This window comes from Peromyscus californicus, unplaced genomic scaffold (assembly GCF_007827085.1).
Source record: "Peromyscus californicus insignis strain IS unplaced genomic scaffold, ASM782708v3 Scaffold_12__1_contigs__length_115047231, whole genome shotgun sequence".
Taxonomy (NCBI): domain Eukaryota; kingdom Metazoa; phylum Chordata; class Mammalia; order Rodentia; family Cricetidae; genus Peromyscus; species Peromyscus californicus.
This window is the reverse complement of record NW_026294413.1, coordinates 114,724,747-114,752,034: the sequence shown is the minus strand read 5'-3', so window position 1 is coordinate 114,752,034 and position 27,288 is coordinate 114,724,747. Positions and strand designations below refer to the sequence as shown.

General features: G+C 42.5%; 1 protein-coding gene across 4 annotated transcripts in view; it reads left to right on the top strand.

Annotated features, from left to right (window-relative positions):
• Positions 1 to 27,288, top strand: part of Flnb (filamin B) — a 152,597-nt gene that overhangs the window by 2,087 nt on the left and 123,222 nt on the right. The window lies entirely within an intron of this gene.

The window sequence follows — 27,288 nt, the reverse complement described above, 5'->3', positions numbered from 1 at the left end:
AGGACTGCCTAATTTACCAGCTGTTTACTCTTGGGCAGCTGCTTCCAGCATGGCTTCACAGGAGTGCTCCAAGCTTGTGGGTCTCATTCTGGATTTGTTTGGTGGTGTCTTACAATTTTCTAATTGGTCTTCATGATTTCCACTCATGAACCTGTTGAGGCCTGAGTCTCCCATTGTCTAACATCCTACAGTTATCTTCCATTCATCTGATAGGGCCCAGCTTATTTCGGTGGGCCATTACAAGTTGTACTGTTTGTTTGTCCTTTTAAAATATTTATTGGATCATATTTCCGAAAGTGGTATTTCTAGGTTAGAGTGTGTGACCACATACAACTCCTCTCTAGTTGCTTTCCAGAAAGATCTCTTAGCAAACAGATTTTCTCCAGATACCTTCCCATCTTGCCAGGGGCCCAGGCTGCTGAGGAAGGAGATGGAGCCAAAGGCATCTTCTTGCTGCTCCTGGGGATATTGTAGGTAATGACGCAACCATAAAAAGTCATCAAGCTTGGACGTCAGTTTGCTTATTCACTGCTCACTTTCTGTAGTTTTATGCTCACCATGGCACTTTTTATTAGGGCCGCCCACTATGTATTGTATTCTGATGACTACTCCCATTGACTATCCAGGATAACCAATTGAGAGTAATTAATATCCTTCTGATAATGATCTTCCCAAGCAGTCCCAGGAGGGCCAGGGCCTTGGGTCTGTTGTAGGCTGCCATATTGTTGCTGTTGTTACTGTCATTGTTGTTAGTATTAGTGTCCCTTCTTAAAGATGGGAAACAGTGCACTGGGCCCAGAATGCAGCTTTACCAAGCTGTTGAATTTGAACTTTGAATTTCTTTCTAGTGTCAGAGATGAAAAAAATACAGCCTCCATTCCCTCTCACTGGATTAAAGGGCTATGTAGCCTACACTTTGCAGTTCCAGGGTGTCGGGTTGACAGCTGGATACCCAAAGGTTGAACCTTCACCTCAGATGCAGTAAGGATCATGGGGCCTTTGATGAGTGATAGGATTAATCCTCTGGACTGTGACGAGAGCTCAGGAGTTAAATGTTGTGACTCTCAGGAGGTGAGTGGAGTCAATTTGTGTTTTGTCTTATGGTTGAATCTGTTGAGGAATAGCTATTTTCTCCACTGGTGGCATTTTGTTGAGTTTTCCTGTTCTCCGGGGGCTCGCATTTTTCTCCATAACCAGGGGGATATTACTGGATGAATTCAGGGCATCATTGTATGCTTTGGGCTAACTCCCAACAGTTTATATTGTGGGAACGTTTAGAATCATGTCTGTAGGCCCAGCTGTGAGACGTAAGATGGTCAACAGCTGCCAGAGCACAGTGGCATACCTGCCAGCAACTTCTGAACGACAACCCTGGCTGTTTACTCACATTTATGGTTCATCAGAAGTTGGTCCCGCCCTAGGCTCTATCCCAAAATTGAAAGTTTTGTTTAGTTTCTTGTTAGGTCTGAGCAGTTCACAGCAAGGCTCAGCATGCTTATAGTTTTTTTTTGTAAGAGTTGGCAGTTTTATTTACATATTTTCTCCATATAAATCTTTCTGACTTTTGGGCAGCCCAGCTAACTTTGGAAAGAAAAGAAGTCTCAAAGCCCAAGAATGACAATTGAGGCTGCTAGAAATTTGGGTAATATATTGTGGTTTGGTCCTTTAAAAAAGGAATTTTTTTTTTTACCCCTTTTTACAAGATGTAGCCGACCCTGATGCTTGTTTAACTTACCTGCACAGGATCAGCCTAGATATTGTTAGTGAGTTCCTGGGTGGTGGGTCACCATGCCACCTCGGATCTTTTCCTCCCTCCCCTTTGTCCTACCATCATTAATCTGATGTTCTACAGATAGTTCCCATTTGTGGTTCTTCCTGAACTAACTAGCAAAAGCCAGTGTGTTCTTCTGGACCATTCAGTCTAAGACCCCCAGAGAATACATGTGTATTGAAACTTCATGTTTTGTTAGAGTGGACATTCAGGGCCATTTGCAACATTACTGTGAGATACAGAATTAAGGGCAAGAAGTCTTGGTTCAATTCTCACTTGCACAAAGAAGCTGTTAAGAATTTCTACTCATATGTCTAATGCTGAAATAGAAATAATACCACCTTAAAATGTTGTTACAAAGATTAAACAAGTTAATATTTTTAAAAGTAGCCGGAACAGGGCCTAGAGAGTTGGCTCAGTAGTCAGAACACTTAATGCTTTTGCAGACGACCTGAGTTCAATTCCCAGCACCCACAGGAAGGTGCATAACCATCTGTAAATCCAGTTCCAGGGTATATTATGGCCTCTTCTGAACTCCATAGGCACTAGGCATACACATTCATGTAGGCAAAACACTCATACACATAAAATAATTAATAAAAAAAATTTAAGTGGCTGGAGCAGCTCAGGGTGTATAGTAAGTGCTCTGTGAGTGCTTGTTAACTAAACAAGGTACTGTTGGATAATCTCAAGTCAGGCTGGAAGGGTTTGCACACTGAAATGAAGCTCAAAGTTAGCATCGCTCTGGGAGGCCAGCTCAGTTGGCTTGAGTTGATCCTACTTGCTAAAATAGTGAGAAGCTGCCTAGAGATTGTCTGCTCCTTGGAAGGGGATGGCCCTGGTATGTTCTGGCTGCCCCCAGGGTCCATTCACACTTGCTTTGTTTCTGAGCTGGACAGGAGCTCCAGGCGCCTGTCATTCCAACTCCCACCCAGTTCAGGAATCTCTGGGCCAAATCATTTCCAGATGGTGGCTGGGCCTTTGCTGAGCTCTAGCAATAGTGGAACCAGTATGCCAGCCAGCCTTCATTCTTGGTTCTTGGAGAGTCTGTGGAAAGGAGGGCTTTTATTTGAAGCCAAGTATGTCTTTAGGCATTCCCACCCACAAGTCCAGGTTCTGCCCTGTGAGTAAGTATCACCAAGTGGGCTGCTAATTGAGTGTGGCTACCTTGCACTTTGGGGCAGAAGATGTTCAGAACCCAAGCTTTTAGGCCATGGCCAGGGGTTCTAGAAATCTTACTTCCTTTTTTGTTTGTTTGTTTGAGATAGGGTTGATTTCTCTGTGTAAACCCTGTCTCTCCTGGAACTCTTTCCATAGACAGTCTGGTCTTGAACTCAGAGATCCGCCTGCCTCTGCCTACCGAGTGCTGGGATGAAGTCATTGGATGGGATTTTTACTTGCCTATTGTCTTATGGCAAAGTTTACCACAGAACAGTTGCCACCATTCATCATCTTTTAGCCAGTCCCCATCCTATAGAATTTCCTTGGCTGGATTCTTTTGTACTGTAAGCAAAAACATAGATTGACTCTGACCTAGTCAATATTGGTGATGAAACACAACTGTACTGAGAGCTGCTGACTGCTTCTCCCCTACCATCAGAACCTGATTTTTCTGAGTAGTTCAGATTGTCAGGGATATCAGTATTGTACCATTTCCTTGTTTATTCTTGGTACCAGCTTTGCCTTCTGATGTTGCTGACTGAGTGCTCAATTTTGAGGTATGTCCCACTCAACCTCTTCTATAATATCACATGTTTTCATACCTTTCATCTGCTGCGCATTGGTCTATCCAATTCTTATTGCTTCTAATCCTCATTGCAAACCCTGAAATGCTTTATTTTATTTCTGAGATATGGTCTCACTTTATGGTGCAGACTCATATTTGTGATCATCCTGCTTCCACCTTCTGAGTGTTTTGTCTTTGCATTTTATAGGTGAGAAAACTAAGGCTGAAATCCATTTCCCTTTATAAGTCAGGTATGATACAAGCTGTGCCTCTCTGTCATTTATGTCTGACCAGAAACTGGAAGGTCATTTGTTCCTCAGCATAGCTATGAATGTGGCCCAATGCAAAATTGTAAACTTACTTAAAACATTATGTGCAGATCTTCTTTTTCTTTTTCTTTTGTATTTGTATTATTTACTTTTGGTTCTGGAGTATGTATGTAATTCAATTCTGTGGTTCTGGAGCATGTATATAACTCAGTTCTGTGGTCTTGGACTATGTGGATGACTGCATCCTGTCAAAATCTCAGAAGGCTGGACTGACCTGTGAGACTGAAGTATTCTCTTGTCAGTCAGGCTGTACACGTTGTCAAGTGTTCTATTGTAGAAAAGTGTTCTATTGTAGAAAGAGGTTGTAGGAGAGACTTTTCTTCTTGATTGGGTGGTGGTGATGTTTGGTTTATTTCTTGTTTTGTTTTACTTCAGTTTATTCATTTGCAATATTAAACTTTCTTGCTACAAGCTGGACTTGATGACACAAGCCTCACCTGCTCAGGAGACTGAGTCAACTTAGTGGGATCCTGTCTCAAAATGAAAGTGGTAAAAATAAAAGGAGGGGTGGTGTCGATGAGGATGTAGTTCAGTGATAGAATACTTATCTAGAATTTATGAGGCCCTGTGTTCAGTCCTACCATTGGAGGGAGGGAGAGAAAGAAATTTCCTGACACACTACAGAAGTCTTAGGCCCAATTGCCTTACCTATTCCAGCATCAGGAGCATTGATGGTGTGTGGAGGGTGCTTTCCACAGTATCTTTAGACTTTTCCATGATTTCTTTGCCTTTGGTTCCCACTGGGGAACAGCAAAAGCTTGCTTGCTTTGAGGGGCCTGGTTGGGGCCTCGTGCTATGAGGCCTGGAAGCCAGAAGTGAGGAAGGGGATGTCCTAAGAATTCCATGTGGCTTCTGTCCTGCCTCTGAAGAACTCACAGTGCCTGCCACAAAGCAGGTAAGGGGAAGTGTGAGAGCTGGCCAAGTCAAGAGAACATTGGTGACAATGGACATTGGCTCAGCTGTGCTCTGTCAGAAATGACCTCTCCATCCCTTCCTTCTGCTACTTTTAAACATTAACCAGGCTGTTTTCTGAGGAGTGCAGGGCCCCTTTCTGCTCAGGTCTGGCAGTGGTCCTTTGTCCTCTGGCATATCTTGCCTGCAGTTCCACCCAGTGGCTTTCTGTTCATTTTTCAGCTGGCCTCAGGCTGGCCACCAGCAGGAAGGAAGCTGTGTGCTTGAAGCTGGGCTTGTGTTGCCCATGGCCTTCACTCTTCAGAGAGGCTGGTCTGAGGGCCCATTCAGGACTCAGCCTCCTGAGAAATTCAGGGCTGGCTTGTTGAAAAAGGTCTGGGTGTTTAACACAGCACTCCTGTTCTCTGTATCTGAGGCCCTTTATGCTGGCATGAATTCCTTTTCTCATGGAGATTTGAAGCTCCTTTGACTAACTGCCTCAGTCACCCTACTGGGTATTTTCATAAGGATTTCACCATGCCAGACAACTTTTCTGGAATTTCCTTTCCAATAGAAAGATAACCAATGAGGTTGCAATTATTTGTAACTTAGCTTGGAATGTTGGTATCCTCACTATATAGGGAAAACGGGTGAGGATTTGTGGCAGGGAGTATGTAAATTTACTATGACAAATTGAGATTTTTAAGATGGAAAAAAAAAAAAAAAGCAGTTGACTTTCCTTCCACAAAGAAGAAATGGTATTTGTTTCCACCTTGTGCTGAGTGTGACTGGGGGACTGGCAGGCTTCCCTTGCAAGCAAGAGTAGGAAAGGTTTCTAGTGGCTAAAATCAGGTTCTTTTCTGCCCCCTACAAGCCATCCCTCCAGGAAAAAGTTTGCTTTTTATCATGTTGGTACCACAGTTCTTGTGTGAATCATTGTAACTTCCCTGCATGTTCCTGAAGGGACTTAACAAAATCAAAGAAAACAAGAATGATTCGGCATTCCACAGTCTGTCAAGTACTTGCTGGAGTCTTAGAATAAGTGAAAGACTCATTAGTTACAAGGTTGCTAGAAATGGGGACAGATGTTACTTTTTTTTTTTTTTTTTGAGACAGGATTGCATGTATCCCAGGCTGGCCTTGAACTTGGCATGTAACCAAGGATGACCTTGAACTTCTGATGTGCCATCACACCTTGTTTATTCCATGCTGGGCAGCAAACCCAAGGCTTCTTGCTTGCTGGGCAAGCAGTCTGCCAACTGAGCTGCATTCCTAGACTTAGCAGGTCTCTGTGACTTGCTAGTTCTCTTAACTGAGCGGAGCTATGGGTTCTGTTCACAAAACTCCTTTAGAAAAAGGTGGAGCATAGTGAAAGATCCAGGATGTTTCAGGTCATCTGGAGGCAGAACCCAGAAAGTGTCCTGAATAGAGGAGCTAGGTAGATCCTGCTCAGAAGCACCTGTGGGTGGCTTGTCATGTCCTTCAGCAGCTGAAGGTGGCTAGCTGGCATCTGGATGGAATGCCTCTGGGACAGAGGACTGTTACTGGAAGGATCTAGGTGTTAGCTTTCCGTTTCCTGGAGGTGCCTTTCTCGCCACAGCCCTTCCTGTGTCTCTTTCATGTTTTTTTCTTTTATTGATATCCAAGGGCAGTCACTTCTAGCTGGAGGTCCTTGGCCTGTCCTTAGGACCCACATCCCTCTCTCAAATTTAACTTGGTCTCCTCTGCTGTGGATCATAATTGTTCCAAAGACAGGGACTGTGTCTCTGAACTTGGCACTTAGTAGGAATTTAAGAGATAACTTACTGAATAAAAAGAGTCTTTAGCACAATGGATTGAATAATAAGCCCAATGCATTGACTTGCTTTCAATGTTTGTTTTGGGCAGATTTCAGGATATTTGTTTTTTGCATCTTGTTAAAGTGAGAATGGTGAGTGTCCCAGCAAAACACCTCATTTTTGGATCTGTGATGCAGAACTTAATTCAGCCCCTCATACTCACCCTTTCAACACTGACAGTTGACATCAGCTACTAGAAAGCGAGGTTTCCCTAGTTGCCATGTGAAGGTCAGACAATGAATTTAATAGTAACCCACCGAGGATCAGATCCATGAGAAGTAAACTGAGTATCTGTTAAGTACCAGGCTTTATTATAAAAGCTTCTCAACCATAGCTAAAGGAAACTAAATTGCAACTTTTGAGAGAAGTAGTTATTGTTATAATGTCCTCATATAGAAAAGGAAACTGAGGCACACCCAGCTTGCCTAGTGAGGATGTAGCTGGCTGTCTAAAATTTTAATCTTGGTTTTTTTTTTAATAATTATTTTTATTTTATGTGCATTGGTGTTTTGCCTGCATGTATGTCTGTGTGAGGGTATTGGATCCCCTGGAACTGGAGTTACAGTTGTGAGCTGCTATGTGGGTGCTAGGAATTGAACCTAGGTCTTATGGAAGAGTAGCCAATACTGTTAACCACTGAGCCATCTCTCCAGCCTCAAGATTTTAATCATGTAAAGCTATGTTTTTGAAATCTACTTCTAAAGCATTTTTTCCTGCTTATTAAAAAAGTCATAGTTGTAGGCTGGTGAGATGGCTTGGCGGGTTAAAGTATTTGCCACCATGCATGAAGACTTAAGTTCAGTTCCTGGGACCCACATGTTGGAAGGAGAGAGAATACCTGAAAATTGCCCTCTAATTTCTTCCATATATCTGGTGCATGGTACATATGCACACATGCATGCATACACACAAACAGATACATAAATATAGTTTTTAAATTTATGTTTGTAATTATTTACTTTGCAAAAAAACAAGAACATAGAAAAGCATGAATCTTACCTTTAAAGAACTTCAGTGAAGTTTTTGTTTCCTTTCGGGGAATTTGGCTTACAGTCTCCTTTTGGTTGTAGTGGGGAAAAGAGATGCATTTCTCAGGAAGGAAGACTGTGGACTGGAACTTTCTCGTGCAGTCATTTGGTCTCACTGGTGTTCGTCAGAGATTTACCTTTGGGTTCTAACTGTGCTTGGAGCAGCATTAAAATTGAATCTTATTTGCCTCTCATTATACTTTGGAAGTCTCCCTTGGTTCAGGAATATGTTTTGGTCAACCATGAAGCAGGGGTGTTCCAGCTACTTCCTGTGTCTTAAAAGCTTTTAGGACCAACTTTTATGGGGAGTGCCAGAGTCTGTTAATAACAGTTATTATGTTTGGTAATTGTTGTGATTTTTGTCTCATGTTTAGCTGCCCAGTAGAGAAACTCAGTTTAATTTTTAATTGCTCAGCTACATCTGTAGTTTAAAATGTGTTTCAGAAGTCCCCTGGCAGGATGGAGTTGGATAGCCTGGTTCCTCCTTGCCTTCCTAGGGACTTGTAGAGAGGTCTGAAAATCACATGCCATCCCGAGGCTTCATGTTCTTATGGAAGATCTGTTTTCCCAGTACTTCGAAAGGACATCAGACTAACAGAATATCCCATTTACATTTCCTGTGAGGAAAAGGAGATGGAATGAAAGCCATTTCTGATACAGACACTTTCCTTGGGACTATGGGTCAGAAAGACACAGCTACTTCCTTGGGAGTCTTGGGGCTGGGTTTCTGGAGTGTTCTGATAGGAGGTACTTTGACCTGTCACAGTACTCTGGTCCTTGTGGATCATAAATGTCATGTAAATCACATCCATCCCTTGTCTTCTTGTACCCCTCCCCCACTAGTGAGAGTCACCCCAGGCTAGAGGAAGAAGTGATCTCGTTATCAAGGGAGGGTAGAGGTGGTCCTATCCATGGCCAGGATCAGTCAGATCTAAGATTGTGGGACTGTTTGCAAGAGAAGAAGTTACTGAGTTTTTGATTAGCCATTGGGTAGGTACCATTTGGGCTAATAGCATTTTCTGGCCTTCTAGACAACCTTGTTTTAAGGATAGAAATAATGATGGTGTTTTTTATTTTTAAAGACTGAGTCTCACACTGTAGCCTAGGCAGACTCAAAACTTGGGGAATTCTCCTGCCTTAGCCTCCTAAAGGATGGGATGACAGAAAGGAGCCACCACTCCTGGCAATACCAAGTGCTCTTGATGGCTTCTTTTACTTTTATTGTCAGTTTGTATCTTAGTTACTTTTTCATTGATTATAGAAAATTAGAATCAGTGGCCATTATGGTAGGGAGCATGGCAGCGGGCAAGCAGGCAGGTGCTGGAGCAGTAGATGAGAGCTTACATCTTATCTGTAAGTAGGAGGTAGAGAGAGGTGACTGAGAATGGTTTAGCTTTTAAAAAACTCAAAGTCCACCTCCAGGCCTCTTCCCAAACAGTTCTACCAACTGGGGACCAAACATTGAAATGTATGAGTCTATGTGGGCCATTCTCATTCAAACCACCACAGTTTATCATTTTCTTTTTTTAGTTTATTTTCCCTACTAGCTTCTTTCTTCCATTAATTCATTCTTTTTGTCTATTGCAATGTTATTCCCTCCCATTTTTTTTATTTACAACATTTTTTTTAGTGTGTATCTGTGTGTGTGTGTGTGTGTGTGTGTGTGTGTGTGTGTGTGTATGTGTGTGTGTGTGAGAGACACCTCATGTGTACAGGTCAGAACATTACTCTGAGGAGTGGTTTTCTTCTTTCCACCATGTGAGTTTCAGAGATGAAACTTGGGTCATCATCAGGCTTGGCATTAGGCGTCTTTGGTTGCCGAGACATCTTGCCAGCCCTCTGATTTGTTTTTTTGTTTTTGTTTTTTTAAAAAAAGATGTATTTTTTGTTATTGTGTGTATGAGTGCATGATGTGGGGGTATTCATTGCCACATCCCATGTGTAGAAGTCAGAGGACAACTTGTGAGTGTTGGCTCCCTCATTCTGCAATGTAAGTCCTAGGGATTTAATTTGGGTTGCCAGGTTTGCACGGGCAAGTGCCTTCACATGTTAAACCATCTCACACCTTTTTTTGTTTTTTGTTTTTTCAGACAGGGTTTCTCTATATATAACAGCCCAGCTGTCCTGGAACTCATCCCAGACCAGGCTGGCCTCGAACTTACTGCCTGCCTCTGCCTCCCAAATGCTGGGATGAGAATAACACCATGCCTGGCTCTTTTTTTTGGGGTGGGGAGTAAGAGTTTTATTTACTCACTTGTATTCTCTGTGTGTGTATATGTTTATGTGTGGTATGCTTGCATGGATGTTGAGGTGGGTAGGGCAGCTTTTTTCATGGGTGCTGGGGATTGAACTTTGATCCTCATACCTGAGTAGCAAGCACTTTACTCACTGAGCCATCTCCCCAGCTCATTTCTTTCATTTCTGGTTTTGCCTTCTCTGTTTAAGAGATGGCCTGTGAAAGAATTGTAATATCCTGACACTTTTTGTTTGCTCTGACTGACCGTAGGAAGCTGTTTCTCTCCTGCTTTTCAGACAGACATGATGGTTTGTATTCCTAGAAGCTGCTGAGGTTCAGGATCGTTTGAGCACAGGAGTTTGAAACCAGCCTGGGCAAAATAGAGAGACTCAACCCAAAAAGGGTGGAAAAAAAGAAAAAAGGTTGCATTTGAGAGTCTGAAGCAGATGAATTCACAGCCAGCCTGGGCTATAAAGTGGATAGGGGACAACAAAATCTCCAAATACTCTCCATCACAGTCTTGTTGATGTGTCTGGCTCCTAGCAAGTGCTTAGGAAATGACAGCTGATGCTGTTGTGTCCTTAGCACTGGCCCCACATAACCCTGGGAAAATAAATCTTTATGTCACAGGTACGGCTCCTGCTTACCTTTTCAGGATTTAATAGAAATGATGAAGAGTAGACAGCTGGAAAGATAAGATATTTCCAATATAATCCATGCTGATGCTGATTTCCTTGCAAGTTTTCATCCGGAGCAAAATAGCAAAGCATGCTGGATGTTCCCATCCATCCCCTGGAGACTAGCTGTCCCTCCTTGGCCCTAGGTATCACTTTCTCTCCCCTCTAATCCAGGCCCTTGACATCTGCAACACTGTAGGGCTGCCTGCAACACCTGCAACACATTTGATGTCCTGGGTATGGCCTTAATCCTAGCACGATCCAACCTTGTGTAATGAGGCTTGTGATAGTATTTTTTACAGTAATACTTGGGAACCACACTGGACATCAAAGTTGCTGGGCCAGGATGGATGTAGGAGGCTGCCAGTAGTGAATTCTGTAGTTTCTAATATAAGAGTGGGTCTGGGAAGTGATGGCAGAGTCCTTAGTTCCCCGCAGCTCACCAGCCTTCCCACTACCAGGCTGAAGGGGTGTGTGTGGGTCTTTCACAGCCTACCTGCTTCCTCCATTTGCCTCCTGATCCCATGGTTAATTTAGACTTCTGTCTGATAGGACAGCATTAATAACTGTCATTTTTTCCCAGAGGTAGAGTTGGTGAAGGTTCTTGAGTGATGAAGGCAGAACTCCAATTCAACCACAGGGAGGAATGAGTCAGCCCAGGTGCTTTTTCCATATGATGGGACAGAAGTTCAAACACTTACACAATGGCTCTTGTTTCTCCCACTCCAGCAGTTCATCAGTAGTATCTGCAGATGTTTAGCCCAGACTCAGGCTAACTCTTATTCCCAGGTCTATCACATCATCATTAGGACCCCTTCTCTGAACTTACTTGTCCATCTGTAAAAATGGAAGAACCAAATGAGACCTGTATCTCCTGAACTTCGGTGGTTGGTAAAGCAGCCGCCTCTCCTAGTTTTACATCCTATGGCTGTCTCCATTTCATATTTCACTTAATTTTATTTCCCCTTGCACTTGACTCACTTTTACAACAGATGTAATTGAAAAGGAGACTTTGTCTCACTATCATAATGGAAAAGCAGCATCACTAAGTAAATGAAAGGTAACCATAAATAAATCCAAAACAGTGCTATAAAGTCCCTGCCAACAGCTCGCCTGGGCTCAGCATGAGGCCTCCCTGCTTATAGTAGAAATGGGAAATGAGCAGGAGATGAGCAGTGTGGAAAGTAACCAGCAGCACACTAATGCTAAGCCTTTCTCCTGACGTGCTGAGCCTGATAGAGGGCAGTAACTAGGGGGAGAACCATATCACTGATGCATAGTGACTGGGAGTCACCCAGCTCTGATTAGTAATGTGCAGTGATTTTCCCCTTGTCTGTGGTTTGGCTTTCTGTGATTTGTGACCCCCAGAAACAAACAATGAGTAAGTTTTAAATTATACCCTGTTCTGAGTATAGCGATGGATTCTCACACCATCCCACTTCATCCTCCCTGGATAGACCTATTCAATTGTTTGGAGGGCCTGTGTCCCATATGTGAACCCTAAGTCAGTTTTAAAAACATGATGTGGATCCAAGAAAGCAAGATATATTTGCTGTGATGCTGTTGGTTACGTTTTACTTACATGTTGTATTAGTTTGGGTTTTTATTGCTGTGAAGAGACACCATGACCACGGCAACTCTTATAAAAATAAATGTTTAATTGAGGTGACTCACTTACAGTTTCAGAGGTTCAGGCCATTATCATCATGGTGGGACATGGTAGCACGCAGGCAGACATGTTGCTGGAGAAATAGATGCGAGTTCTACATCTTGAAAGTAACAGGAAATTAACTGAGACACTGGGTGGTATCTTGAGCATAGGAATACTCAAAGCACACCCCTACAGTGACATACTTCCTCCAGCAAGGCCATACACACTCCAACAAAGCCACACCTCCTAATAGTGCCACTCCCTATGAGCTTATGGGGGCCAATTACACTCAAACTATTACATTCCACTCCCTGGCCTCCATAAGCTTGTAATAGTATCATAATGCAAAATGCATTTAGTCCAACTTCAAAAGTCCCAGAGTCTATCACAGTCTCAACAATGTTTAAAAGTCCAAAGTTCATTCAAACAAAGTCTCTTCTGAGATTCATGCAGTCTCTTAACTGTAATCCCCTGTAAAATCAAAATTAAAAAAATCACATACTTCCAACATATAATGGCACAAGATATACATTACCTTTCCAAAGCATAGGGAAGGGAGCATAGTGAGGAAATACTGGACCAAAGCAAGACTGAAAACTAGCTGAGCAAATGCCAAACTCTGCATCTTTATATCTGATGTCAAAACATTCTTCAGATCTCCAGCTCCTTTCAGCTTTGTTGACTGCAGCACACTTGTTTCTCTGGGGCTGGTTACATTCCCTGTTAGCAGCTCTCCTCGGCAGGTATCCCATGATTCTGGCATCTCTAACGTCTTGAGTTCTCCAAGGCAATCCAGGCTTCAACTTCACAGCTTCACACAATAGCTTCTCTACTAGACTTCCATTCAGATTCACCCCTGACACATACCTGACCTCAGCAGCTGTCCTTAGACACAGGCAAATTCCATAACCCATTTATTCTATCCTTAACTCTAAAGCCAGAACCACATGGTCAAAGCTGCCAAGTTCTGCTACTTAATGGGGCTGGAACATGGCCCCCTCATTCAGTTATATCTTCACCAGCTTTTTGTCCATAACTGCTTAAGCTTGGCTGTCCTGAAACTGGATCTGTGGACCTGGCCAGAAACTCAGAGATCCACCAGCTTCTGCCTTCTGAATGCTAGGATTAAAGGCATACGCCACCATACCCCGCTCTAAACTTTTCTTTAATTCCTTTTCACAAGTTGGGAACTTAGCTGGGTGGGATCTTGCCCTGAGATCACCACTCCCTTTATTCCATTTCTTAATTAGTTTATCTTCTTGAACACAGAATTTAGCTCCATTTCACTTTCTGGTGCTCTTTTTCTCCTCAAATATTATCCCTTGCTCAGCTTGCTCCTTTTCATTATATATCTTTATTAGAGTTAACACTAAAACCACAGGACAGTCTATACTAGGCGTTTTGAGATTTCCTCTGCCAGCAGAATTAATCCAAAATTCTTCACTTTAGCCTCAGGCCAACTTTTTAGACAAGGGCAAAAAGCAGCCACTTTCTTCATCAAGGATATCACAAGATCGCTTTCTAGGCAACATTCTAAATTCTTCTCAGTGACCTCTTGAGCAAGTCCCCTACAGTTCTTCAAATCACTTTCAAACATACAGTTTTCTGTGTTCCTACTAGTGTGGCCCATTAAGCGGTACTTAAAGCATTCCACTGCTTTCCTAATACAAAGTCCATATTACTTCAAACAGAAACATGGTCAGGCCCATCATAGCAAAACCCCACTCCTGGTACCAACTTCTGTCATAGTTTGGATTTTTATTGCTATGGAAAGGCACCATGACCACAACAACTCTTATAAATGAAAACATTTAATTGACGTGGCTCACTTATAATTCCAGAGGTTCAGTTCATTATCACCATGACAGGGAGCATGGCAACATGCAAGCAGACATGGCGCTGGAGAAGTAGCTGAGAGTCCTACATCTTAAAAGCAACAGGAAATCAACTCAGACACTGGGTGGTATCCTGAGCATAGGAAACCTCAAAGCCTGCCCCTGCAGTGACACACTTCCTTCAACGAGGCCATACCCACTCCAAAAAAGCCACACCTCCTAATAGTGCCACTCCCTATGAGATTATGGAGGTCAATTACATTTAAACTACCACTCATGTGTAATACAATACATATATGTTCATGGGAATGACCACCACCAAAACTTATGGTTGCCAGTGGTGTATGTGTGCAGTAACTGGGGCATACAGTCCTTGGTATGCAGCTGGATGTGGTGGTACATGGGTTAAATCCCAGCACTAGGGAGACAGAGGCTGGTGGACCTCTATGAGTTTGAGGGCAGCCTGGTCTACAGAGCTAGTTCTAGGCCAGCCAGGGGAGCCTAGGCAGTGAGATCCTTTCTCAAAAAAAAGGGGGGGAAGGGTATGCAGAGGCTCTTGATCATATACTCTTCAGTGTTGAGTGGTAATTGTGTCGTTTGTTCCTTCCCTGTTCTGTGGGTCCATGTGTTTGTCTGGACTATCTCTCTTTTAAAAAGGCTGGGACTGTAGCTCAGTGGTAGAGTAGTAGCCTAGCATGTATAGAGTCCTATATTTGATCTCCAGCCCTGGAAAAATAAAAAAAAAACTGGGAACAGTGACACAAAGCTACAGTTCTAGCTCTGAGGTCTGGGAGAAACACTTGAAGGAGTTTGATCCAGCATAGGCAACTTAACAAGACTCTTTAAAAAAAAAAAAAAAAGAATTGGTACAATGCATTTCTCTATTTGACCATGGAAAGGAGAAAAATATCTTGTGCTTATTATTCTGTTTGTTTGTCTTGCATACAAGTTTGAGCCCAGCTTGTAATAAAAATAACAGATCATCCTTAAGATGTTCGGATTGGTTAGTAGGATCCCTCCTCACAGATGTGTTGAAAGACCTGAGCTAATTACTTTAGAGTATAAGGCCCTCCTGTTGCTTGTGAACATGATAAGCTTGAGGTTCCCAAAGACACAGAGCTCCAGAAGTTTGCCTCCAGGAGCTTCAAGTCAATAGCTCTTTTGTCTGAGAGAAGATATTTCTCAAGGTAACTCCAAGGGGATGCTGAAATATTTGCACTGTCTCTGAAAGTAGGTAGAATTCTGGAGTAGGGGATGATTTGACAGTGGCATGAATGTTAAGGAGAGTTGTACTCTGGGGTCACATTTGCACTAGCCAAATTCATTTTATTGGTTCCCAGCTATGGGACTGTGTACTGGTCTTTCTAAATTAAAAAGTTAAAACAAAACAAAAAAAAATGTTATTGAGTATAATTTAGATATAGTAAAGGGTACTTTTGCAGGCATATACACTCCCACCCTCAGATACACATACCTTCACATAAAAGAGTACCATTAGCATTATGAAGACGGAACATACCTGTGTACCTATGCAATAGCCTTCAAAGTTCCTTTGAACTTTGATCTGGATCTTGACGTCTCCCCATCTCAGACTTCCAAGGGCTGAGATTACAGATGTGTGCCATCATGCCTAGTTTAGTTCTTGTTTTGTTTTTAAAGATTATTTTTTAAAGATGGTTGGTAACAGAGGCTGTCACTTTAGTTAACTTTTATCTGTCTTCCATCGCAAAAGCTTTAAATTTTCATTGTAAAATGTTCTTATAACTAATTATAGGTAAAAGTTCCCATGGTCTCACTACATGGGCTAATTAGTGGCATGATGTATTGTAGTGGTATTTGCTCTGCCCATGACCTTGAGCTATATAGCCGGAAAAGAAGTGGTGCTCTTTGCCTTCGTATGTGACCTCTTAAAAGGAAAGGGAGAGGGGTCATCTTTTTCTTCTTGGTGTGATTGGACATCAGATGGCCAGGTGCATTCACTCCTGGACAGAACAGAGGATGATTTCAGCTGTTTACTCGGTTCTGTATTCATGAGTGTATTTTCTCAATTTGTATCTTAATAAATCCCAATTACCCATTAAATAGACTCATGTGGATTGGTTTTAACAGTGAATACTTGCTGTGGGATATCTTTCTGTACACTGTAAATATGTGTTGCTCTGATTGGTTGATAAGTAAAGCTGTTTTGGCCTATGGCATGAAAGCTTACAGCCAGGTGGGAAATCTAAGCCGAGAGACAGAGGGAAGAAGGTCAGAAGGGGAGAGACTCCAACCCCCTGCCAAAGGAACAAGATGCCAGCAGACCGATAACCCCATGGCCACATGGCAACATACAGATTAATAGAAATGGGTTGAGTTAAGATATAAGAGCTAGCTAACAAGAAGCCTGACTCATAGACCATACAGTTTGTAAATAATACAAGCCGCTGTGTGTTTACTTGGGACCAAGTGGCTGTGGGACATGGGTGGGAGAGGTTCATCCCCACTGTGGGGCATGACAGGCCTGGAGAAACTTCCAGCTACAGATTCTTATTGAAAAAACAAAATACAGCCTTTTTCAGCCATCGCTCAAGAACTAGCCAGTAAGCTACACCCACTGTGTGCCAAGTTAGTACCAAAACAGTTACATATCTCACTTATTCATCTCCATTTTACAGGTAGGGAAACTGAGACACCAAGTAGCTTTAGTGACTTGCCACACGAGCAAGAATCAAGAGATGCAGACTTTGAATGTAATGTGGTAGGTATATACAGTTCCAAGTTATAAGAAATTCAAACAGCCGGGCAGTGGTGGCATATGCCTTTAATCCCAGCACTCAGGAGGCAGAGGCAAGTATATCTCTGAGTTCAAGGTCAGCCTGATCTACAGAGAGAGTTCCAGGACAGCCAGGGCTGTTACATAGAGAAACCCTGTCTCGAAAAACCAAAAAAGAAAAAAGAAAAAAGAACAGAAATTCAAACAACCCTGGATCATCCAAAAAGGTAGCTCGTTGACTATAGCACCTGAAACATGAAGTATGGCAGACAGTTTGACCTAGAAGTTTGCAGGTCCACCAGAGAGCCCTGGCTGATTTCTCCATGGTACGTGCATGATTGGGTTGCTGTAGAGGGTACCAAATTTAGGGTTGGTGAAAAGCATCAGGCACTCACCCCCACTTCCTTGAAGTGGAAGAGTTCAAAGAACAAATAAACGTGTGAGGAATAGGAGAGTTGATTGATGTCAGAATTTATTAAAGGAAGCAAAAAACATAGCTCAAACCAGCAGCCTATCATTTTGAATGCAATTCCAGATTGGAAATCTATTAGGATGAAGGCGGGAGCTTTGAACCATTACTATGGCTCTTCATGACACACATACACATCCAAGCTAAAGGATGCCCCCTTGTTGATTAGACAGGAGAAGTGACTGCATACGCATGTGGGGTAGCAGTTGTGCATGATTTTTATACAAACCAAGTTTCTGCAGAGAGGCAGCTTCACATGAAATCATCCCACTCTCATTGATGAGCTCATCAGGGCCAGAATCCACAAAGCTGAATTGTTTCAGACCCATGCATGTAAAAACTTCTTAATTAATAGGTCAGATTTACTTTTCTTTATAAATAAATCCACAGTCTTAAATGCTTCTGATTTGGATGAAAGAAATAGCTGGAGCACAGAATATGGACAGGGAGCCAGAATCTTTGGTCCTCAGCTGACTGTTTCCTCAGTTCTGTTTCCTCGTTTGTAAACTTGGAGAACTAGACCAGAATCTGGCCGGCAAAGCACTAGCACCCACATGGTACTTCGTCCACATCAGACAGGCATTGCTGACCAAGCATGATGTTCTTGTTTAATGCCCAGACTTGGCATTAAAGTCCTTTCCACTAGGTAGCCATGTACACCACTGTGCCTGGTTTCTGCAGGGTTGGGGATTGAACCCATGGCTTCATGTATTCAAGGAAAGCACTCTACCAACTGAACCACATTCCTAGCTCCTCAAAGTCCTCTTTAGTCTGTTGCTTTTCGAAGTGGTTTGATCCTAGAGGTGAAATCTTCTGCCATCTACATGGGAGCTGAAGCTCAAGCAGTTTTGTTTTTCAGTAACTGCTGATGCGTTTGCCTTTGCTGTACTGAGATCAAACCCAGAGTAAGTGTCCTACCACTGAACTGTGTCCTCAGCTCTAACCTATGGTTGAATTGTCCCTCGTGAAGTACCTACAAGACAAGTTGTGCTCCATGGCCTCCATCACTGGCTGTGGTCTGAGTATCAGAAAAGTGCCCTTGTTTTTGGTGAGTGGTATAGCTCCCCTTCACATCCATACTTGTTATTCTTGCCTCTCTTGAAGCACTGAATCTTCTTGTAGTTCAAGAACCAATGCAGATATTTCCTCTTCTTGTGGATCCTTCTCCCAGCCCCCATGTAGAGTTAATCATTTCTTCCCTCATGTTCCCACAGTAATGTAAATTCAAATTATAATCATAAACTGGGCCCAATTCTGGCTTTTTTGTACTAACACTGTAGTCTTTCAGGGTACTTGTATTGCTTTTGAATAGTTTTTTTAGATTACTTTTATTATTTCTAAGTGTGTGTGTGGGGGGGTGCCTGAGGAAGCTAGAGTTATCAGATCCCCCTGGAATTGGAGTTACAGGCAGTTGTGAGTCACCTGAATATCAGTGAGAGAAAACAGTGAAATTCTTAGCACTCCAGAGGCTAAAGTGTAACTGAGTTCATTCAGCCTGCTATGCATAGAGCGATCCCTGAGAGCTACCTCGGGAGACCCTGTCTCAGCACTTCCTCCCTCTAATAAAAAAGTTTGTTGAAGACCCTGAGCCTGAAGCTTGCTCTTACTGTTATGAAGAAAGATGAGCATGTGAGCCACTAATCTTTTAATTTTTATTTTAATACATTTTATTGGGCAAAGGACATGTAGGAGCAGGTCAGAACATACATATGGAGGTCAGAGGACAACTTGGGGAGGAGTCATTCTATTTTTTTCTTTTTAATATTTATTTATTTATTATGTATACAGTGTTCTGCCTGCAGGCCAGAAGAGAGCACCAGATTTCATTCCAGATGGTTGTGAGCTACCATATGGTTGCTGGGAATTGAACTCAGGACCTCTGGAAGAGCAGTCAGTGCTCTTACCGCTGAGCCATCTCTCCAGCTCCCAGTCCATTATTTCTAATATGTTGTGTTCCAGGGATAAAACTCAAGTCATCAGGCTTGGTGCCATGTGCTTCTACCCATGGAGCCACCTCACTTGTCTGCCACTATTAACACCAAATTAAGATTGGCTTACTTGGCAGAATGATTTGTTTTGTCCTCTAGTGCTGGAGATTGAGTCTAGGGAAGCTCTTTATACTTGCCTATAAGTCCAACTGTAGAACATTATTCTTGATGAATGGATAGGTTTTTAAATTCTGTCTTTTCTCGCCTATAGTTATTTGCTTTGCCTGCGTTTTGTTGAGAAAGGCCATAGTAGCTCACAGTGGGGCTCAGAACCTGGAATAGAGAGGTTTTTGTAGATGGCTAACAGTTTGGTACTGCATACCAACTTAGAGTGCTTTTGTTCCCTGTCAGAAGTAAGAATTGTACAAGGGATAGTGCAGTCTTGTCAGTTAAGCACTTATGAGGCTGAGGCAAGAGGATGGTAAGTTTAAGGCCAGTCTGGGCTACATAATCAGACCTTGTCTCAAAAACAAATTGCCGAGAATCATCAAAGTGGTTGAGTAGAAGGTTAGATGTGTAGGTAGCTTTGGTTAGTTGTCTCTCTCTGATCCTCAAATCTTGCTTTCCTAGATTAAGATTTGATAGGTGAAAAAAATCATAGAACAGCAATTCCATTCTCAGATTGTTTGAGACAGTGTTTCATGTAGCCTGGGTTAGTCTTGAGCTCACTGTGTCTCAAGGCTGACCTTGAACAGAATCTTGATCCTCTTGCCTCTACTTCTGATGTGCTAGGATTACAGGCATGCACTACCACACCCAATACAGTGACACTGGAATAAAGAAAAGAATTTTGTTTTGGTTTTTTTTGTTTTGTTTTGTTTTGTTTTTGCTACTTGAGATTGAACCCAGGGTTTGCACACACTAGGCAAGAAGTCTATCTTAAGCTACACTCCCTGCCCATTTTCATTTTTATTTTGAGACAGGATCACAATAATTTGCCCAAACAAATTTTGAACTTGATAGGTTGCCCAGGCCTGAGCTTGGCAAGTCCTTGAATTTGGAATCTTCCTGCCTCAGTCTTTTAAGTATGGATGTGCTCAGCAAGTACTAAATAAAATCTTGTTATCTGAGCTGAACCGAGGCTCTCACTCACTCTTCACCTGATTCTCAGCTGGTGCCTTGCCTACCAGATTTCACTCTACTGTATTTCAGCTTACTGAGTAACAAACAGGAACAGTAACTAGACAGAACAGAATTTAGCCTTCTGGGGAACTAAAAATGCAGTGAATACTGGTTCTTTTCTTCCTAATGAATCCAGAAGTGCTCTGGAAAGGACACCTGTTGCTTTCTTGCCTGTTCTTCTTTTTATTTGCCAAGGATGGTACCATGATTTATTGGTGGGTGGGAAGTTGTAGGTTTTCTTCTCAGTTGTTAAAGACTAATATCTGCTTCCAATGAGGAGCTGTATTCTCAGACCATGAAGAGGGGCACAGAAGCAAGTCAGACCTTGCAGTGCTGTGGTGGCAGCTGTGCCCCTCCCCGGCACCCCTGTGGCTCTGGGCTCTTTTGTAAGGTTAGCATTTTGTGAAACATTAGTGCACACTGGTTCAAGGAGGAAAAGCAGAAACTGGTACTGCAAGGGGGGCAGCGTGTGCATAAATAGTTATCTTTCACTCCTGTGGAGCCCACCATTGCCTGGCAAAGGGGAATTGTTTACATTTTCCTCTTGTAGAAACTCTGGGCCTTCTTATTAAGTGGGAGACTTCTAGACTATTCCTGTAAGTTCTAACAGGAGACAGTACCTGATAGGTACCTGATTGATAGGGACTAGATGAGTTCTTTACAGAATACTTTCTACTTTTGTGTCTGGGGCACACCTGTGATCCCACTCCTTAGAAGACTGAAGTAAAACCAATCTGATGAATGGCACTAATGCTAGCTTTACAAATGAGGAAACAGAATCCTCAGTTTACATGACTGGTAAACATGTGGCCTGAGCAGAAGTGGGTAGATGCCAGAGTCCCAGACCCAGAACTTCACTGTCTTGATGGACAGAAGCAGACTTCAATTCTTTTTGCTTTCGGTATCGTTTTATATGATTCTAGTCAGCTCCATGTAGAAAAGACGTGAACTGGGATTTGCAGCAGTCACCAGGTGCATGCATCTATGGCAGCTGCCAAGCATCTGGTGTGCCAAAGGCTATTAAGACAGGGCCCCTGGGCTGTCTGACCCCTGCAGGTCTTCTGGCGTAGTAGCTGGACCCAGGTGGCTCTTTGCTTTCTTGAAGGCCTTGATTTTCCTGAAAGATCTGACTTCTCAGCCACTACCAGCAATGAGGTCTAAACCCAGTTTTTCATTCCAAAATCTGTTTCCAAATAATAATCTTGGGCACTTATCAGGGCAGAGGCAGTTCACATACTTGCCTTGAGCCAAATTGTTCTGGGATCAGTAGTAAACAGGCTAAAGCAGTTACATAGATTGCTCAGGGTTATCCTGGCTGTGCTTCTGAAATTCCTTAGACCTGCTTCACATGTCTTCCCTGGGATCCTTCTTTGTGGACTTCTCTCCAGAAGCATCCTCCTGTCTGCACTGTCACAGCTGGGCAGTCTAGCACACCATGTCAAATAGCCCTGTAAAGGTGGGCGGCCAGCTGACTTACTGGAATGCTTCCATCTTTTCTTTTTTAAAGTTCTGGGTAGAGAGATTGTAGCATTCTTGACATTCTTTCTGTGGATGATTTGGTAAACCATTTCATTTCTTCAATTTCCCTGGTGACCGTACTCTGCCCCATGCTCCTCACAGAATGGCCTTGGATGACTGCCACTTTTGCTGTCTCACTCAGCTCTACACTGTCTATACTTAGTGTATGTGGATTTATTTGCTGTTCTCTAGGCTAAAAAAGTCTTCTAGAAACCTAAACATACCTAGTGCATCTCAGCCTGGTTTCCCAAACTACCCGAGAAACAGTTCCATGGATTTGGCCTTCACTCTTGAGATCAGCATCAGCTCTAGTTAATTACAGGTTCTTATTAGTGGATATTGTTACTTTTAGGGGCCTCAGTGTTTATAGATTCTTAACCATATTATATATTCATTCTCTCTCTCTCTCTCTCTCTCTCTCTCTCTCTCTCTCTCTCTCTCTCTCTCTCTCTCTCTGTGTGTGTGTGTGTGTGACTGACTGAGATCCACCTGCCTCTGCCTCCCAAGTGTCGTGTCATCATGCCCAACTTCATCTTACTTTTTATTTTGAGATAAGGTCTCAGAGTTGTCTAGGCTGACTTTGAACTAATTTATTGCTCTGTAGCTCAGGCAAGCCTTGAGTATATAACCCTTTTGCCTCAGGCCTGTACCAACAGGCCTGGCCCTGCCCTGTTAATGATTTTTTATTCTGGGAAGCATGACAGTGAGCAAGTAGCTGGGAGGGAATTAACCAGGGAGGCCTAGGACTTGGTTGACAGTAGTCATTCACCTTTCTAGATTACAGCTCTTCTGAAGCAGTTGAAGGCTTTCATGGACTTCTTAATGCGTTGTTGGATAATTTTAAGAAAACAAAGCCTGCCAGGTGGTGGCGGCGGTGCACGCCTTTAATTCCAGCACTTGGGAGGCAGAAGCAGGTGGATCTCAGTGAATTTAAGGCCAGCCTGGTCTGCAAAGTGAGTTCCAGGGCAGTCAGGACTGTTACACAGAGAAACCCTGTCTCAAAAAAACAAAAAAAAAAAACAAAAGAAGAAAGAAAGAAAAAAGAAAACAAAGCTTTGCTGGATGTGGTGGCACATGATTTTAATCTCAGCAGTACTCTTGAGTTCCAGCCAGCCAGGGCTACACAGTGAGAGACCCCATTTCCAAAACAACATAAAAGAAAACAGAGCTTTAATGTAATAAATAAGTAGTAACTTTGGAAATTTATTACTCACTGTTGTTTTGAACATAATAGAGAAAATGAAAAAAAAAGTTCTGAAATTACTACTCTTTATATCTTGTGTACTTAGGTCTCCTAAACTAAGTCTTCCCCAACCCCAGCAGGGAGCACATAAGATTTGCTATGTAGATACCTGAATTACACATTTTTCTCTAAACCAGTCATTATGTGGGAGTCCTGTCACAGGTATCCACCTCTACTGGGTATCAGATTCCTATAAGGACAGGGATTCAAAAACCTGGACTGGGGCAGTTAAAATCCAAGATTAAAAACCACTGAGACTGCCTCTAGCTCCTGGTCCCCCTGTATCTCTTCTGTCAGGGTCGAGTCTTTCTAACATTGTACCAACTTTCTTGACCCACTGCTCTTGCTGTTTACATCTTGCTCTAGACTATGCAGAAACCTCGAGGGAAAATCCAATTCAGCTTGTATGAGGGAATCCACTCCAGTCCAGTCAGCTGTGGACAGAGAGAGACTGGCACCACAATTAAACAAATTTGGGTTGGTAAAATCTAATCTTAAAGAAATTGTGATAGAGGCAGATGGCCCAGAGGGATAGGTAGGTACTTCTTTTTGTCTGGTGGAGGGCATTAAGTACTTCTTCAGTTCAAGATGCTAAAGATAAGCCTTGTCCAAGCTAGGCGGTGGTGGCGCATGCCTTTAATCCCAGCACTCAGAGACAGAGGCAGGTGGATCTCTGAGTTCAAGACCAGCCTGGTCTACAGAGTGAGTTCCAGGACAGCCAGGGCTATTACACAAAGAAACTCTGTCTCGGGGAGGAAGGTATGTCCACAGCCAGTCTCTAAGCTAGGAACATGTCAACAAACAACCTGCTTTATTGAAATCCAATTCATATGTATTCTTCAGATATGTGATTTACAGTATATTCACAGAACTATGAAACTGCCACCACTGCATAATTTTTTTAACATTTTTAGCTCATGTCTACCCTGCCATCAGCATCCATTCTCCATTCCTCCCTGGATTCATGCCCTGGCAGCCCCTAATATACTTTAGTTTCCAGGAATTGGCCTGCTCTGGCGTACTTATGGGAGAGCCACACAGAGTGGCTGGTGTCTTTCTTTCCCGTAGCAGAATGTTTTCAAGGCTTGTATCTGTATTTCATTCCTTTTTTATGACCAAGTGGTGGAATACATAGGATTTTAATTTGAAATGAAACTGCAGTGCAGAGGATGTCACTCAGTAATGGCATAAACAGCATATTTACCTCCATGTAGGAAACCTGGCTGCACTCCTTGGCACTGCAAAAACAAGTCTATAGAGTTTTGGGATTTATTTTTCCTCTGTCTGGTGAATATTTTCTTGGAGTGCTAAGTACCTCTGTGTGGAGATGAAATGGGGATAGCTTCCTTGTTCCTAAGTAATTGTTCCTTTTCTTAAGTGAGAGAAAAAAAAAAGATTCTTCTTTGTAATGCCAAGAAAATTAATATATGTTAGTTAACACAAATGTTCAACAGTCAGTTGTGGTCATTTTTCCTTGTATTTATTTTCCACATACTTGACTTATTATGAAAGAGTTTTTTTGTTTTGTTTGTTATTTTTCCTAGAAAAACTTTTCTGTGACCCTCAGTCATTGATGTACTGCCATACTTGCCTGCTTAGTCACTGTCTCATGCCCCCCTACTTTTTTGTTATGATGGTGTTAGGAATCATACCCAAAAGCCTGACATATGGTACATTCCCAGCACTCTTACATACTTACTTCACTGAGCTACTTGGAAGTACCAAGCATGCATCCATTGCTATTTCAGCTGGCATTCAAGAAGATTTCATCAGAATCACAATGTCCCTCCATACCCAGGAAGTTAACTGTAACACAGTAATGGTTGTTTTATTATTATTATTACATTTATTTATTTATTTATTTATTTATTTATTTATTTATTGAGAGAGAGAGAGAGAGAGAGAGAGAGAGAGAGTGTGTTCCAGAAGACAAGTTTCAGGAGTCTGTTCCTCTCTTTTCAGTACTATGCAGGTCCCAGGACTGAACTCAGGGTATCAGGCTCGGCAGCAAGTGCTTTTACCCACAAAGCCATCTTACCAGCCCAGTAATAGTATTTTTACAAACGTTTCTCTAAATGCTTCAAAGTGCCTTTGTGTCTTATTTTTGTCCATGCGTGCGTGGACATACATGTATGGACATATGGTTGCACATACGTGTGTGCACATGCATATGGAAACCAGAGGTCTTCCTCTGTTGCTCTCCAAATTGATTTTTTTAGATATTATTTTTAAAATATTTTAAGTTACATGTAGGTGGGTAAGTTTGTGCATTTGAGTGCAATGCTAAAGGAGACCAGAAGAGAATATCTGGTCCTCTGGAGCTTGAGTTGTGGACAGTTGTGAGCTACCTAAAGTAGGTGCTAGGAACTAAACTTAGGTCCTCTGCAAGAGCAGTGTGAGCTCTTAACCACATCTCCAAACCCAAAAATTCACCTTTTAGACCATAGTGGAAAGGACACAAGTTTGTTTAGTTTATTGCAGAGAGAAGCCCCATGGCAGTTACTAACCTGAGGCTACATAATTGTCTTTTTAAAGATTGTGTGTGTGTGTGTGTGTGTGTGTGTGTGTGTGTGTGTGTGTGTGTGTGTTGTATGTATGTATGTATGTATGTATGTATGCATCTCATGTAACCAAGGTTGGCCTGGAAATTTCCTATGTAGCTATGTCTAGCCTTGAAATCTTGATCTCCCTGTTCTACCTCTAGGGCTGGGTTAGAGGTGTGTCCCACTATACTCAACTCCCATTTCTAATTTTTAGATGGATTTTGAACCTATTCTGACTTAAAAACCCGTCATTATAAAGTATATCATTTGCCAGTTTTCTTCAACCACTCATGCTCCTGATTTATCACTGTTTATTCACCAAGTCAATGCTTGCCCATATCATCATTGATTCTGCATATTAAGCTTTGGCTTATTGAGCTAAATTAAGAATTCAGTTTCAAATCCTTTGCATGCAAATGATTATGTCCTTGATATCCTTTAACCAAGGGGTGGTAAATTTAAAAAATTAACATTAACCACCTTCAGCAACAGTATTGTTCTGGAAATAAGTGTAATTATCAAGATTCATTCCCCAAATGTCAACTCAGCTTCTATTCTGTGCCCTAACTATTCCATTCTGGAGTGGGCATCTTTGCTGTACAGGATTTATTTATATTCCTGGTGGATTTCCATGTTGGGCCAAGATGTTTTCTCTGACCACCAGTGCATTGGCTGGGAGGCTGGGAGGTTTTCTTTGCAAAATCATATTGGTTTCTGGGCAACATCATAGCTTTTTGTTTTACAAGTCAGAGTGGAGTAAGGACACTGTGGAAGATCGAGAAGAGTGCAGAATCTTGGATTTTTGTGCCGAACTCTCTCTGCCTCTAAACAAGGTCTCTGTAGGAGGCTCTGGCTGGTCTGCAGCTGGCCACAATCACACCTCTGTCTCCCAAGTAATGAAATTATAGGTGTAGCCACCATGCTTGACCCCTAATTGCTTTCTAAAGGCAATTTTGTGTGTGTGTGTGTGTGTGTGTGTGTGTGTGTGTGTGTGTGTGTGTGTGTGTTTTGATGTATTAGAAATCAGACTCAAGACCTCATGCACACTAAGCAGGTACTCTACTTCTCCAGCTTCTGCCCTCCCTCAGCCCCTCTTGCCACCTTCTTCCTTGATCTTCCTCCTTCCTTTTCTTTCTTGGTTCCTACCTCCACATCCCAAATGCAAGGATTCCGTGTCTTTGCTGCTTCTACCTGATTACATAGTGCTTGAGGTTCATCTCAAGCATACTCCCAGCTGAACGCCAGCTCGAGCCCCCTGGCATCCTCTCTTCTGCCACCCCAGAGTATTTGTTGTAATGTGTAACTGGCAGTTTAGGAAATCACAAAAGCCAAACAAAGAGCTAAAACTCACATGTGTTACAAGAGAAAACAGTTACATTTGAATTTCAGATAAACAGTGTAGATCTTTCTAATGTAAGTATGCCCCACATGTGGCAGGCAGTTGTTACATGTCAGAAGCTGTTGCATTGGGCATACTTACTAAAGAATGACTTGTTCTCTTAAATTCATGTTTAACTTTACAGGGTGTGTGTGTGTGTGTGTTGTTTTTTCAAACTCTAGCAACCCTGGGTTCCGTTGCAGGCTCAGAGATGCCTCTGTTTTGTCTGCTTAGGGGTCAGTATTTGCAGCTTCAGAAGGTCCTTGGGCAGGGACCAACTGTATAGGCAT